The sequence below is a fragment of the Camelus bactrianus genome, chromosome 4 (assembly GCF_048773025.1).
Source record: "Camelus bactrianus isolate YW-2024 breed Bactrian camel chromosome 4, ASM4877302v1, whole genome shotgun sequence".
Taxonomy (NCBI): domain Eukaryota; kingdom Metazoa; phylum Chordata; class Mammalia; order Artiodactyla; family Camelidae; genus Camelus; species Camelus bactrianus.
In genome coordinates, this window is record NC_133542.1 from 92,457,758 (window position 1) to 92,470,853 (window position 13,096).

Genomic DNA, 13,096 nt, shown 5'->3' on the forward strand with positions numbered 1-13,096 from the left:
ATAACTTAGGTTTGCAAACAGGGAAAGCAGTCACCTTCCTGTTTTGAAAATACATACATATGTGAGGGGGTTTTGCCAAAGAAAGGACAATTCTGGATCTTCAATGATGAAAATTATTTACAGCAGTGGTCATAGCCACCAGAAGTCACTGTGCAACTGTACGTAAGGCTTTGCACAGGGCAAAACCTCTGTTTTGACTCCCTTTCCCGTATGTTTGGATGATGAGCATGGTAAGTATGGACTCAAGCCATGAATTCTAGAGAGCGTCTGCCATGATTTGTTTAAAAAACCATGTTGATGTTATAATAATATCTTCCAGGACTCTGCCTGGATAAAGGGGGACTTCTGAAGAAGAAACAAAATGAACACAATCAGTCGTAATTTTTCTTTGTTTTGAAATACGCAAGTCAGTTTTGGGTTGGGGGCCATGGATAGCCTGTGGGATAGCTGGAATGGAGACAAGTCAGGGAAGAGGTCATGACTACCAGGAAATCAATAAAAATAAAATGAGGTGTATCTGTTTTTTTCTGTCTCAGGAATCATTACCTGTGCTGACTTCTCTTCTTTATCTTCTTTTTTAATGGTACATCACACTCTCCAGTCCATTTACACAGTTGATCGAATTTGTAGGGGGCATATTCCTGATTCAGATTCAACCAATTATTTTTTTTCTTTTGGTTTATGTTTTTGTAATTTAAAATGGTCAGTGACCATCTCTCTTGACATGTGGTCTCGAAAAATAAAGAAGGCGAGAAGAATATAATTCGACACAGAGAGAGGGAAGGAGACAGGTGATAGAAAGCAAGTTCTGACTCAACTTGGAGTCAGTTTGCATGCCCACCTGTCTGCATCCTTGCCCTTGATTTCCACAAGACATTTGGATACCCTTATAAAAATTTCTGATTTTTCCTATTCTACTTTTAGACTGTCGTTGCTAAGATTTCAAAATTTGTATTCACGTTATGGAATGCTTTCCTTCAAATAATAGGTTGTTATTTTTTAAATAGCCCTTAATGTTGTCCTGTACATCTACTCAGCTGATCAGAAGCTAATCATGTGATGGCACTTAGGGTCATTTCTTCCAAACTCAGGGTGGGTCCATCTGATGAGAGTTTCTCTTTTGGACTTTGGTATGATACTGTTGGTAATATTCCTGTGTAACAGATTTTCAACCTTGAAACTTCTGAAATCTCAAATAAAATGACTATCAGATTTAATGTGAAAATTTTGTTGACAGAGAGATCATTAGCAAATGTAAGAAAAGAATAGTTTTGCCTTAACCGTGTTCTTGGTTCAACTATTCAGTTACCCTGACTTTTAACCATTTCCTGAATGATTCAAGCTTCAAGTGAGTTCAGAACAAGCAGGCCGTAGCCAGGTGTGTGCCCTGTGGCAGAATCAATGCCCACCAAGCTCCTGTCCTGTCACAGAGCGTCCTGAAACATTCAGACCGAAGGGAGCTGATGTTTTGTTTCTGATGGGTCAGATTTGGAGGTCTGTACCATCAAAAACCATAGGAGGCACATTTAGCCATGTTTTTCTCTTTGTTCTGTTAATGTCCAGAAGCAGGGATGGGAGTCTCCTACAGAACAGGCTTTGTTGATTATTTGCTCTGGATCCTTGCCGTGAAGCAGCGCACTGACTCCCTGTGTACGGGGGTAGAAAAGTTGAGCGTGAGGCTGTGGTGAGCTGTGGTCAGGCCAGGCCACAGAAAACCGACAGGCAGACTTAAAAGAGAAACTTGTAGTCACTGCGGCCTGAATGTAGTTGAGGAGTGATCCTGTGCAGGCAAGGGAAGAAACTCAGGGCCTATAATCTTAATATTAAGTCTGGTGTCCATGACCTGGTAAAAGCTTTATTTCCAATTATTGTGTAAGTAATTTCTATCAGCTGGTGTGGGTCCACAGATTTTCTGACTTCATGGACTGAGACTGCTACAGCTGAGCTGTGGACAGCACCACGTTTACACAACCTGATGAGACATGAGGGAGGAAACAGTAGGCAGGCCAAGCTACCTACATGCTATTTGTAACTGCCCTTCTTATTATTCGCCTTCCCGAGTAAGCCAGCATGAAAACAAATTTGAAACAAATCCAAATTTTCACTGTTTTCTATCCGTTTATGCATACCAACTCTGAAGATCTGGCCAGATGTCAGTGATTGATCTTTTCTTTTCTTTTCTTTTCTTTTCTTTTCTTCTCTTTTCTTCTCTTTTCTTCTCTTCTCTTTCTCTTTCTTTCTTTCTTTCTTTCTTTCTTTCTTTCTTTCTTTCTTTCTTTCTTTCTCTTTCTTTCTTTCTTTTTCTTTCTTTCTTTCTTTCTTTCTTTCTTTCTTTCTTTCTTTCTTTCTTTCTTTCTTTCTTTCTTTCCTACCTACCTTCCTTCCTTCCTTCCTCCCTTCATTCCTTCCTTCCTTCCTTTCTCTCTCTCTCTTTCTTACTCAATACACACACAAAGAAAAAAAGAGAAACACACATAAATGTCGGAAAAGTGCCAAGCAGGAAGAGAATTAACATTTATTGAGTACTTAGTGTCATGCCCTGCTTTAAGTACTTTTTAGTTATTAACTCACTCAGTGACTATTATCCCCAATTGACAAATGAGGAAATTAGGTACTAGAGCAGACTTCTGTATGGTGATCACAGAGTTAGAAGTCATCAGAGAGAAGATGTTCACCTAGTGACTTGTACAATCTCAGAGTAATAAAAGCTGGAACCAGAATTTGACCAAAGGATGTCTGTCTCCAAGATTCCAGCTCTTAATCTGTTTTTGACATTGTCATTAAACACATATCCTGTTTTTCAAGCAAAATATTTTATCTCCCCTTTACAAGTAAGGAAACTTGAATCCTAAGAAATGGTATCAGTTCCCCTTTGTTGCTAAGTTACGGAATGGTACAAGTGGAATTCAAACCCAGGTTTGTCTCCTTTAAATGAGACAGCAGAGCCCTGTCTATCTGCTTGTTTGCTAACTGATAATGAGCTATTTCTGTTTGTTTAGTTATTCAGATACTGTTAGATTTTCCCCAGCTTGTTTTTGCTCTTCCTGAGACATGCAGATAATAATGGGACTAATGTGGATGAGTAAAAACGTATAGAAGGAAACCACTGCTTATACAAAGATGCCATATAACTTGAGTTTAAATAATAAGGTTAATCACAATATTAATGATTTCCTGAAAGACTTCCATGCAATGACAGCAAAGAAAAAAAATGAAAGGAAATTTGCCCCCCTCGACGTTATGATATAATAAAAAAGGCAGATTAAATCTGTGTGGAAGTGGAGCAAAAATAAGCATAGAGATCAATATGGACAAAAAAGAATCATACAGAACTCCAAGAAAGAAACCACATGACACAAGTTACTTTGATATCTAGTGAGGCTGGCATTGAAATCAATGGAACTCATACAACATATTAAATGAAATGAGTCAGTAGTTCATAGGAATAAAACTAGCCAATCAACATATGAAAAGGATCTCAACTTCATTCACCATTAAGTAAGTACAGAATAAATCAGAAGCTATTTCCAACTCTCATATGGGTGTGTTTTGTAGTAATAGTGAGGGTATGAAGAAATAGGTAGGTAACGTTATTATACTGTTGATTGGGAATGGATTTTTACCATTATTTATAAAAGGCCCTTATAAAACATAGTTCTAGTTTTAAAATTCCCATGTCCTTTGACCAAGAATTTCATTTCTAGAAATTTTAATATTTATGTATATTTGTGATACCTACAAAAAAAGGTGAATGAAGTTGTTAACTTCAGCTCTCTAACAAGGTTTTATGGGGAAAAAACATCTTTCAGTGAAACAATATACAATGAGTTAGGATAGATTGACAATCCAATGTTAGTTACTCTTTATAAAGAAAAAGATTGAATCTGTATTTATTTGCAGCGATCTACATACTGTTCAATTATGAGTGAAAACACTTAGCAAAATACATAAAAATATGTTTCCTTTTTATTTGTGTGCACACACACACACACACACGAACACACACACGCACACACACATAGAGTCCAGAATCAAGGAAGCACAGGTAAAAGTCTAAGGCAAATCTAGTTTCAGAAATTTAGTTTAAAAAGAAAAAAGCCAAATGGACTTAAATATAAAACAGAAACAGACTCACAGACATAGAATACAAACTGTGGTTGCCAGGGGGAGAGGGGTGGTAAGGGACAGACTGGGAGTTTGAGATTGGTAGATACTGACAGGTGTATATATAGAATAGATAAACAAGTTTATACTGCATAGCACAGGGAAATATATTCAAGATCTTGTAGTAGTTTATGGTGAAAAAATGGGAAAACGAATATATGTATATTCATGTATGACTGAAAAATTATGCTGTATACCAGAAATTGACACAACATTGTAAAATGATTTTAACTCAATAAAAAAGACAAATAAAAAATAGAAATGTTCTAAAAATAGAAAAAAAGAAATTTAGTTAATGGTAAAAGTGATTGAATGGAGAAGTTATGAGCCTCAAGAAGCGGCAGGAGAGTACGCCAGTGTCTCTGCTAGGACGTGTTTTACTTAGGCTGCAGTAAGATTCCTCACCTGGCTATCTGTGAGGTATTTTTAATGATAACTTTAATCAGTGTATACTTATATACCTAAAAATAATTATACGCCACTACTGCTGCAAGGCTCAACGAGATCAGCAAGCTCCTATCCATCAGCTCCACCCTGCTCCACAGAGGCAACTCTCGTAACAATGTTAGTTATTATTTTTCATAGTTTTCTCCATATTTTAATGTGCATACACTGAAATTTTGGGTGTCAGTTTTAGACATTATATTTTTAATTTATAATTGTTAAGAATATTAAATCCCTTAAACCTATTTTTCTTACATTGCTTCTCCCTTCTCTCTTTCCTCCTTTATCCTCCCAATATGATATTGTGCCTATTGAGGAAGTAGATATAATAATTTGACAAATTTTGATCACTACTGAAAAGAAAAATGGTTCTTTTGATTATGATTGCTTTTGATTATCGGTTTTATGGATGCCATTAGTTCCCATTTTTCTCCATAATTTTTTTCTCAGTCCTACAGTTTTCTACTCTTTAACAGATTTGTTAAATGTTTCTTCGTGTAATTTTCCACATGGAGACATATCTTAGATAATCTGCTGATTCCTTGTTTTCTGCTTCCTTTTGCTACACCTTGCACTGCAGACTCTCTATAGTTGCTGGACATTTGGCGATATGGCTATTTAATCAGACTGGATTACGTGTTGTGTTATTGTTTCTGGAATCTTTCTCTTCTTTCCTGATTTACTTTGTCGTTTTGATGGCCCATGTTCTCCAATAGCATCTCAAACAAGTTATGTGCTAAGTACGTTCTTTGCGAACATAATGGAACATATCTTCATTCCACTTGACTACTTGACTGAAAGTTATGCAATACATACATAGTTTTCTCAGCTATTTAGAGAGAGAAAGAAAGAAAGAGAAATAAAACAGGGCAAGAGGCGAATGTTAAATACACAAAAGAGCAGAATGAAAACATCTCAGGAGAAACTCTTGCAAACAGGTGACAATGGGCAACCAGCTGAAACATTTTTATTAAATTTTTAAAACTCAGAGCTGGACAAAGGGAATTCCATTTTCTGGTGTGGCCTGAAAGAACCTTGGAAGTTCCACTGTCCTAATTAAAGTAGAAAGTGGGACAAACTGAACTGAGCAATCGAAAGCTTCTTAGATTCATAAGAGAAGTGAGGTCACAGGGCGAATGGCTGCCTCTAACTTGGGGAGAACTACAGGCAAATAACTACTTAGCACCCCAACTTCCAGGGGTGGTGACCCATGAGGAGAACCCTCCACAGGAACCAGTGCTGGGATGAGGAAGTCTGGACTGTAACTGAGAAATTGCCGGAGCCACACGATGGATGTCTCTGAGAGTTAAAAACCCCAGGGAACCTAGTCTTGGGGGTGGTTCTCCTCATTTTTGTGAGTTTTTACCTCCACAAGCTGGACTTTGTTCTCACAGTGAATATTACAGAAAAATCTCCTTGTGTTTCTGGTAGGTGGAGGGAAAAAAATAATAAATTAGTCAAGACTGAATCCCAAATATCTGTTCAAATAGTTGCTTTCTTTTATCAAGTCATTTTTTTTCTGGATTTTTGCAATATGTCCCTCTAAAACCACCAATATTGATTATTTAATCAATGGCATTGATTTAAGAATAATGTGGATTTTAGGGATATGAAACAGATATGTTTCTGTTTCTTAATTAAATCACATTTCTTTCAGCCTTTTATATTCAAAAAATAAGAAGTTATAAGTCTTATCAAAATAGGAAATGTAATTAATTCCAAATACAAAAAAATTGGTTTTGATCTGTTTTGAATCTCAAATATTTCAGGACATTTTTTGGCTGGCATTGCAGGCTAAGGAAAGAACTTAGCCCATAACCAGAAAAGAGTTTTGAAATAGATGCTTTGTGTGAGAAGTACAGGTTTTCTAAATTCATTTAGCTTCCATTAACATATTAATTTCCATTTAACATATTAAGAATTTAACTTGGCATATTAAGTCATGAGTATGGAAAAAAAATCAAAGGGCTTCATTAGATAAAGAGAAAAATCACAAACTGTATAAAAATAATGTAATTACATGTATGCATAAACTTATAATCTATTTTTTAAGTAATAGTGGGATTGTAATTTTAGTATTTAATGCAGAATGCAGCATTAAGCCTAAAAGATGAAAATGTTCAGTTTTAAGAAACACGTTTAATGATTGCATTCCATGGTTAATATTCTATGAATAACTGCTTCAATTAAACATAATGGAAACATTTATTGATTAAATAAAAAGGGGGTGTTGCCTTTATACCCCTCAGAAAACAGTATAATAATGATTTTCCTATAGCTGGGGTGAAAATTATAATAGTTGTACAATAAAGTATGTAGATCATTATATTACTATTCTTTCTATTATTTACAATTTTACTGATATTTTTAATTGTATTATTAAAGATTTCCCAGAAAATCTGATTTAATAGCTTGAGATTCCAATTAGGAAATATTATATCAGGGTTTGTTTTTTCTTTTATTATTTCATTTTGCTTCTTTTTTCTCTTAATCATCGAGTGTTAGTGGTCTTGGGTATAAGAGGCTATATTAAATAAAATAGTTGGTAATAACAGATACATTTTTCCTCTTGACTGATACTTGAATTATTTAGTTTTGCTGGACTTAACAGGAGAGAAAAAACCTGCAAATTCTTGAGTCTCCAAAGATATTTGTGTTTATTGTCAGTACACTCATAGGAAATAAATCTAGCAAATAAGTGAGAAAGAAAAAAAAAACTGTAAATAAGTTAGGGTGTGTTGTCACAGCACAAAATTCTCCATCAGGGTCCGTTTGCTAAATTTCTTACCTTCACAGCAGGAAATGTAAATGTCTGTCTTGGGAACTGAGCTCAACTAAGAGTATACATTTTGGTTTCTACTTGAGACTGCAAATCACTTTCCTCCCACCATACAGAAATGTGATTTCTCACTGCCTATTGATCTAAACATACTCTGGAATCATTTATTCACTTTCTCATTCATTCACTTACTCTTCTTTCGAACGTTAAGGAGGCAGCTCCTTTGTGCCAGGAATCAGGGCTGGGACTGGAAATGCAAGCCAGTTGCCCTTTTTAAGACGGAATGATAACCAATGATAACCAGAAGCGTTTGATGTGGAAAGTATAGTGATGGAGAACTCTGCACGGCATCTCAGGAGCTCCGAGAGGAGTGTTTGCCTTGGTGAGGATGTGGAGGGAAGCACCTTGTAGGAGGCAATGTCTGAGTTGAATTGTAGAGGATGGCTAAGTGTGCTGGAAGCAGCAGAGGTGGGAGGTCCAGTCTGCTTAGCACAGCATAGGAAGATAAAGGCCCACACAGGTCCCTAATAGAGGAGTGTGTGCATAATAGAAATTAATTTAAATCCATTATTACTTTCATATGAAGTGCCAGGAGCAGATAGGGGAACTGTGAGCTAAAAAGTAAATGAAGATTGGTTTGTCAAGAGTCTTATATGATCTGATCCAGAAGCTGTATTTCCTTCTATAAAAAGGACTATCCTCTGTATGTGTGAGGTTATCTATCTATCTATCTATCTATCTATCTATCTATCTATCTTGTGCATGTGTGTATTAATCTTGCATATAAATCATGAATATATATATTAAATACATATATATAATATATATTTTCCTACATATTTATATTTTATTTATATTTATATATCTTGCACAAAAAAACCAACATCCAAAACCCTAAATTTCTCCCACTCAATACTTACTGATGACAAGGAGCTAGACAGAACCTTAAAAATTTTTTCCTGATATTACTTTAAATAATGGCATCTCCATTAATAAAGAAAGGAAGGAAGCAATTATGGAGTGAAAAAGTCCATCAATGTTTTGATAATTTTCTTTAGCTTCCTAAGAGAGAACAGAATAAAAGCTGTTTCACGGTCTCATTATCTACAAAGCACGTGCTGCCCTTGATTTGCCAGCCCCTAATCATTCCCTTTCATTCTCTCCCCTACTCGCTAACCTGAGACACTTGATACACATCAAACTCAGCCCTTTCTGAAGGAACTGTGCATTCACTTTTCTTGTGTTTGGAAGTCTTGTCCCTCCTCTTTTAAAGCCGTCCCTCACTTCTAACAGCACCACCACCGAGGTCTCTCATGACCTTCCATCCAGTGATTCTGCATAATATCGTTCTACTTCATGTCCACAGCATTAGTTAATGCTTCACATTGTTTTCTTTATTCATCTATTTATTGTCTCTGTTCACAATAAATGAAACATGAATATAAACATTTCAGGGTATGTCTTCTTTATATTCTGCTCTTAAGTATCTAGAATGAGGTCTGATGCATAAGAGAATTTCACAAACGTAGCTGGGTAACTTCAGGTCCCATTGGGTTTCCTGGCAGAGAAACGGAGAGGAGGGGAAGGTGAAAGCGGAAAACAGTGTGAAAGTTTGCTACCCCCTTGGAGTTCAAGGATGACACTGTTTTGCTATTACCTCTGCACATGATTTATATTTTGGCTATCACAAGTTTTGTTGACTTTACATTTTAGGGATACCATTGTTTTCTCACATGTTTTAAATATTTTCCTATGATGCTATTTTTTAAAATTCATGTTTATGGTACCATTTGTTTTATTCATTTGTATTTGTTTTTGTTTGAGTCCTTCAGTCATTTTTAGCAAATTTTTTGAGATATAATTTATAAGCCTCTAAATTCACCAATTGGAAGTGCATGATTTAGTTATTTTTAGTAAATGTACTGAGCTATGCAGTCATCACCACAGCAAGTTTTAGAACACTTCCTTTGCCCCCCAAAGTTCCCTTGTACCCATTTACAGACAGTTTCTTTCTCCACCCCCAGTCACAGGCAATTACAGATCTGATCTCTCTCACAGATTTGCCATTACTGGACATTTCATGTACATTGGATGTAGAATCCTTCACTTATACCCATTCAGTAGCATGTAACAATATTTCATTCATTTATAGCACTGAATAGCATTTCATCTTATGTATACAAACATTTTCCCCCATCTCCAGTAACAACTCGATTGTTTTCAGCTTGTAGTTATACTGAAAAAATGCTGCTATGAAAATTTCTTTGTGTGGACATAGGTTTCTGTTTTTCTTAGGTAGATTCCTTAAGTGGAATTGCTATGTCCTAGGGTAAGTTTCTGTTTAGCTTTTAAAGAAACTGCCCAAGTTACTTCCCAAATGAAAGTACTATTTACATTACCAAGCAGTGTGAGAGGATTGCTGTTTCACCACATTTTTGTAGACCCTTGGTGTCACCTGTCATTTGATTATAGCCATTCTACTGGGTTTGGCATGTTATCTCATTGTGGCTTAATTATTATTTTTTCTAATGATTAGTGATGTTGGGAATATGTCCATGTTTTTATTGTCAATTAATATATCAATGAAATATCTTTTCATGTACTTGCCTATTTTATATTGAATTGTCAGTTTATTATTGAGTAATAACTTTTCTTTATATAATCTATATATAGTTCTTTATCCAATATGATCATTGAGAATATTCTGCTGGTATTTGATTTATCTTTTCATTTTTGTCAGTGTTTCCTTTGAAGGGAATTTAAAGTGTTTTCAAAACGAGGTCCAAATTTTTATGGATCTGTCATTTATTTTTCTTTTTGGTTTATGTTTTTGAATCATGCTAAAGACTCTGCCTTATCCAGCATCAAAAGATTTCCTCTTATGTTTTCTTCTTAAAAAATCATAGTTTTAGCTCTTACAATTAAGTGGTGTGATCCAGTATGAGTTAAAATTTTGCGTATGCTCTGAGTTCATTTTTTGTATATAGATGTTTAATTGTCCCAGTTCCATATATTGAAAAGACCTTCCTTTCTCACTGATTTGCATTGCCACCTTTGTTAAAAATCAGCTGACTTTAAATATAAAGACATTTCTGAACTCTCAATTTTGTTCCATTGATTTATATGATTATTTTTATGCCAGTAAGTTGGAAATCATGTGGTATTTGTTTGTTTGGTCCAAAAGTATTTTGGTTATTCCAGGTCCTTTGCCTTCTCACATAAGTTTTTATTAGATTTTTTTTAAGAGCAGTTTTAGGTTCACAATAAATCTGACCAGAAAGTACAGAGGTTTCCCATGTAAGTCCTGCCCCAATACATTTATAGTCCTGTCCATTATCAATGTCCCCCGCCAGAGAGGAACGTATGTTATAACTGATGAACTTACACTGACACATCATTCTGACCTGGAGTCCAGAGTATATAGTGAGGTTCAGTTTTGGTGTTATGTATCCTGGTGGGTTGGAAAAATGGATAATGACATGTATCTGTGTTACTGTGTCATACAGAGTAGTTTCCTTGCCATGGAAATCCTGTGTGCTCTGCCTATTCACCTCTCCCTGTGCTGTTAACCCCTGGCAACCTCTGACCTTTTTATTGTCTTCATAGTTTTGCCTTTCCCAGAATCTCATCAATTTGGAATCATGTGCTATGTAGTCTTTTCAGACTAGCTTCTTCCACTTGGTAATATATGTTTAAGGTTCCACCATGTCTTTTCATGGTCTGATAGCTCATTTCTTTTTAGTGCTGAATAATGGTCTGTTGTCTGGATGTACTCACAGTTTATGCATTAACTAACTAAAGAACATCTTGGTTGCTTCCAAATTTTGGCAGTAATTAATAAAGCTACTATATTCATCTGTGTACAGGGATTTGTGTAGACATACATTTTCAACTCCTTTGAGTAAACACCAAGAAGCATGACTGTGCCAGTGTACGGTGAGGGTATGGTTTGTCTTGCAAGAAGCCACCAAACTGCCTACCAAAGCAGCTGTCATCATTTTGCATTTCCGCCAGAGATGAATGAGAGTTCCTGTTGCTCCATGTCCTCACCGGCACTTGATACTGTTAATGTTGTAGATGTTGGTCATTATTAGCTGCCGAGTAGTAATATCACGTTGGTGTTTTAAACCATATAAACTTTGGTCCAGCTTGTCAACCTCAGTAACAGCAACGACAACAAAAGCCCTGCTGTGGTTTTGAGATACACTGTGCTGAACGTAGTGACCAACAGCGGAGAGTTGTTGACATAATAACACTGAGTCTTCCACCCTTTCTTCTGGCAGACAATTTTTAAAATACTCTGAATTTGTGCTCAGAGATATTCAGCCAGTCAGCTCCACCTTTTCAAAAATCACAGATATGCTTTCATCTCAAGGAGAGCACATCTCCAAGCAAAGGCTCCTCTATTCTGGTTGTCCTGAACCTTGTGAGTGACTGTTTCAGGGGTTTTCTCTTTTGCCAAAACTCCAGCTAATAAAGTTCTGAGAGCATGAAAAAAGAAATCCCTCCATTAATTTAAATTCAATTTCTTTTTTTTTTAATTGAAGTATAGTCAGTTATAATGAGTCAATTTCTGGTGTACAGCATGTTTTAGTCATACATATATATACATACATTTGTTTTCATATTCTTTTTCATTATAGGTTACTACAAGATATTGAGTATAGTTCTCTGTGCTATACAGAAAAAAAATTCTTTAATCTATTTTATGTATAGTAGTTAATATTATCAATTCTCGAACTCCTGATTTATCCCTTCCCACCCCCTTTTCCCCCGGTAACTATAGATTTTATCACTATGTCTGAGTCTGTTTCTGTTTTGTCCAGTCTCATATTCCATGTATAAGTGATATCATATGATATTTTTCTTTCTCTTTCTGGCTTACTTCACTTAGAATGATGATCTCCAGGTCCATCCATGTTGCTGCAGATGACATTATTTTATCACTTTTTATGGCTGAGTAGTATTCCATAGTGTAAATATATCACAGCTTCTTTATCCAGTCATCTGTCAATGGACATTTAGGTTGTTTCCATGTCTTGGCTATTGTATATAGTGCTTCTATGAACTAAATCATCTTCAGTTTCTCTCAGCATATATTGTAATTTTCAATATAGAAGGCTTGTACTCCTTTTGTTAAATTTTTTCTTAAGTAATTGATTATTTTAAATGTGATTTTGAATTTTCAAAAGTTCACTCCTTGTATTTAGGATGCAAGTTTATTTTTTGTACTTGAATTTCTTCCTGCAACCTTGAGACTCTCGCTTGTTTGTTCTAGCAGTCGTGTGTGTGCATGTGCGTCTGTGTTCACGTGTGTGAACTTCTTCAGATTTTCTAAATGCAGGATCATGTCTTAAGTGTTTAAAGATAGATTTATATCTTCCTTTGCAAATGGTATGCCTGTAATTTCTCATTTAGTTTTTTATTTCTTCATTTATTTCTTTACTGGATAGAACTTTCATTTACAATGCTGAATAGACAGACACTCCAAAACACATGGTCTTTTTTAGAAATTAGAAATGGGAATGCAAAATATAAATGAATAGCAATAAGGAAATACAGGGCATTTATATCATATCTACTGTCTGGGATTTTTTTTCAAAAGTACAGAAAGTAAGGTTTATGCTTAGAAAAGGAGTGACAGAATTAATTCCTGACAAAAATTGTTCAGACAGACTTAGAGTCCATTTTTAAAATTAAATTAGGAAA

General features: G+C 35.5%; 1 long non-coding RNA gene across 6 annotated transcripts in view; it reads left to right on the forward strand.

Annotated features, from left to right (window-relative positions):
* The window catches only part of LOC141577555 (uncharacterized), a 90,061-nt gene that overhangs the window by 66,772 nt on the left and 10,193 nt on the right, over positions 1–13,096 (forward strand). The window lies entirely within an intron of this gene.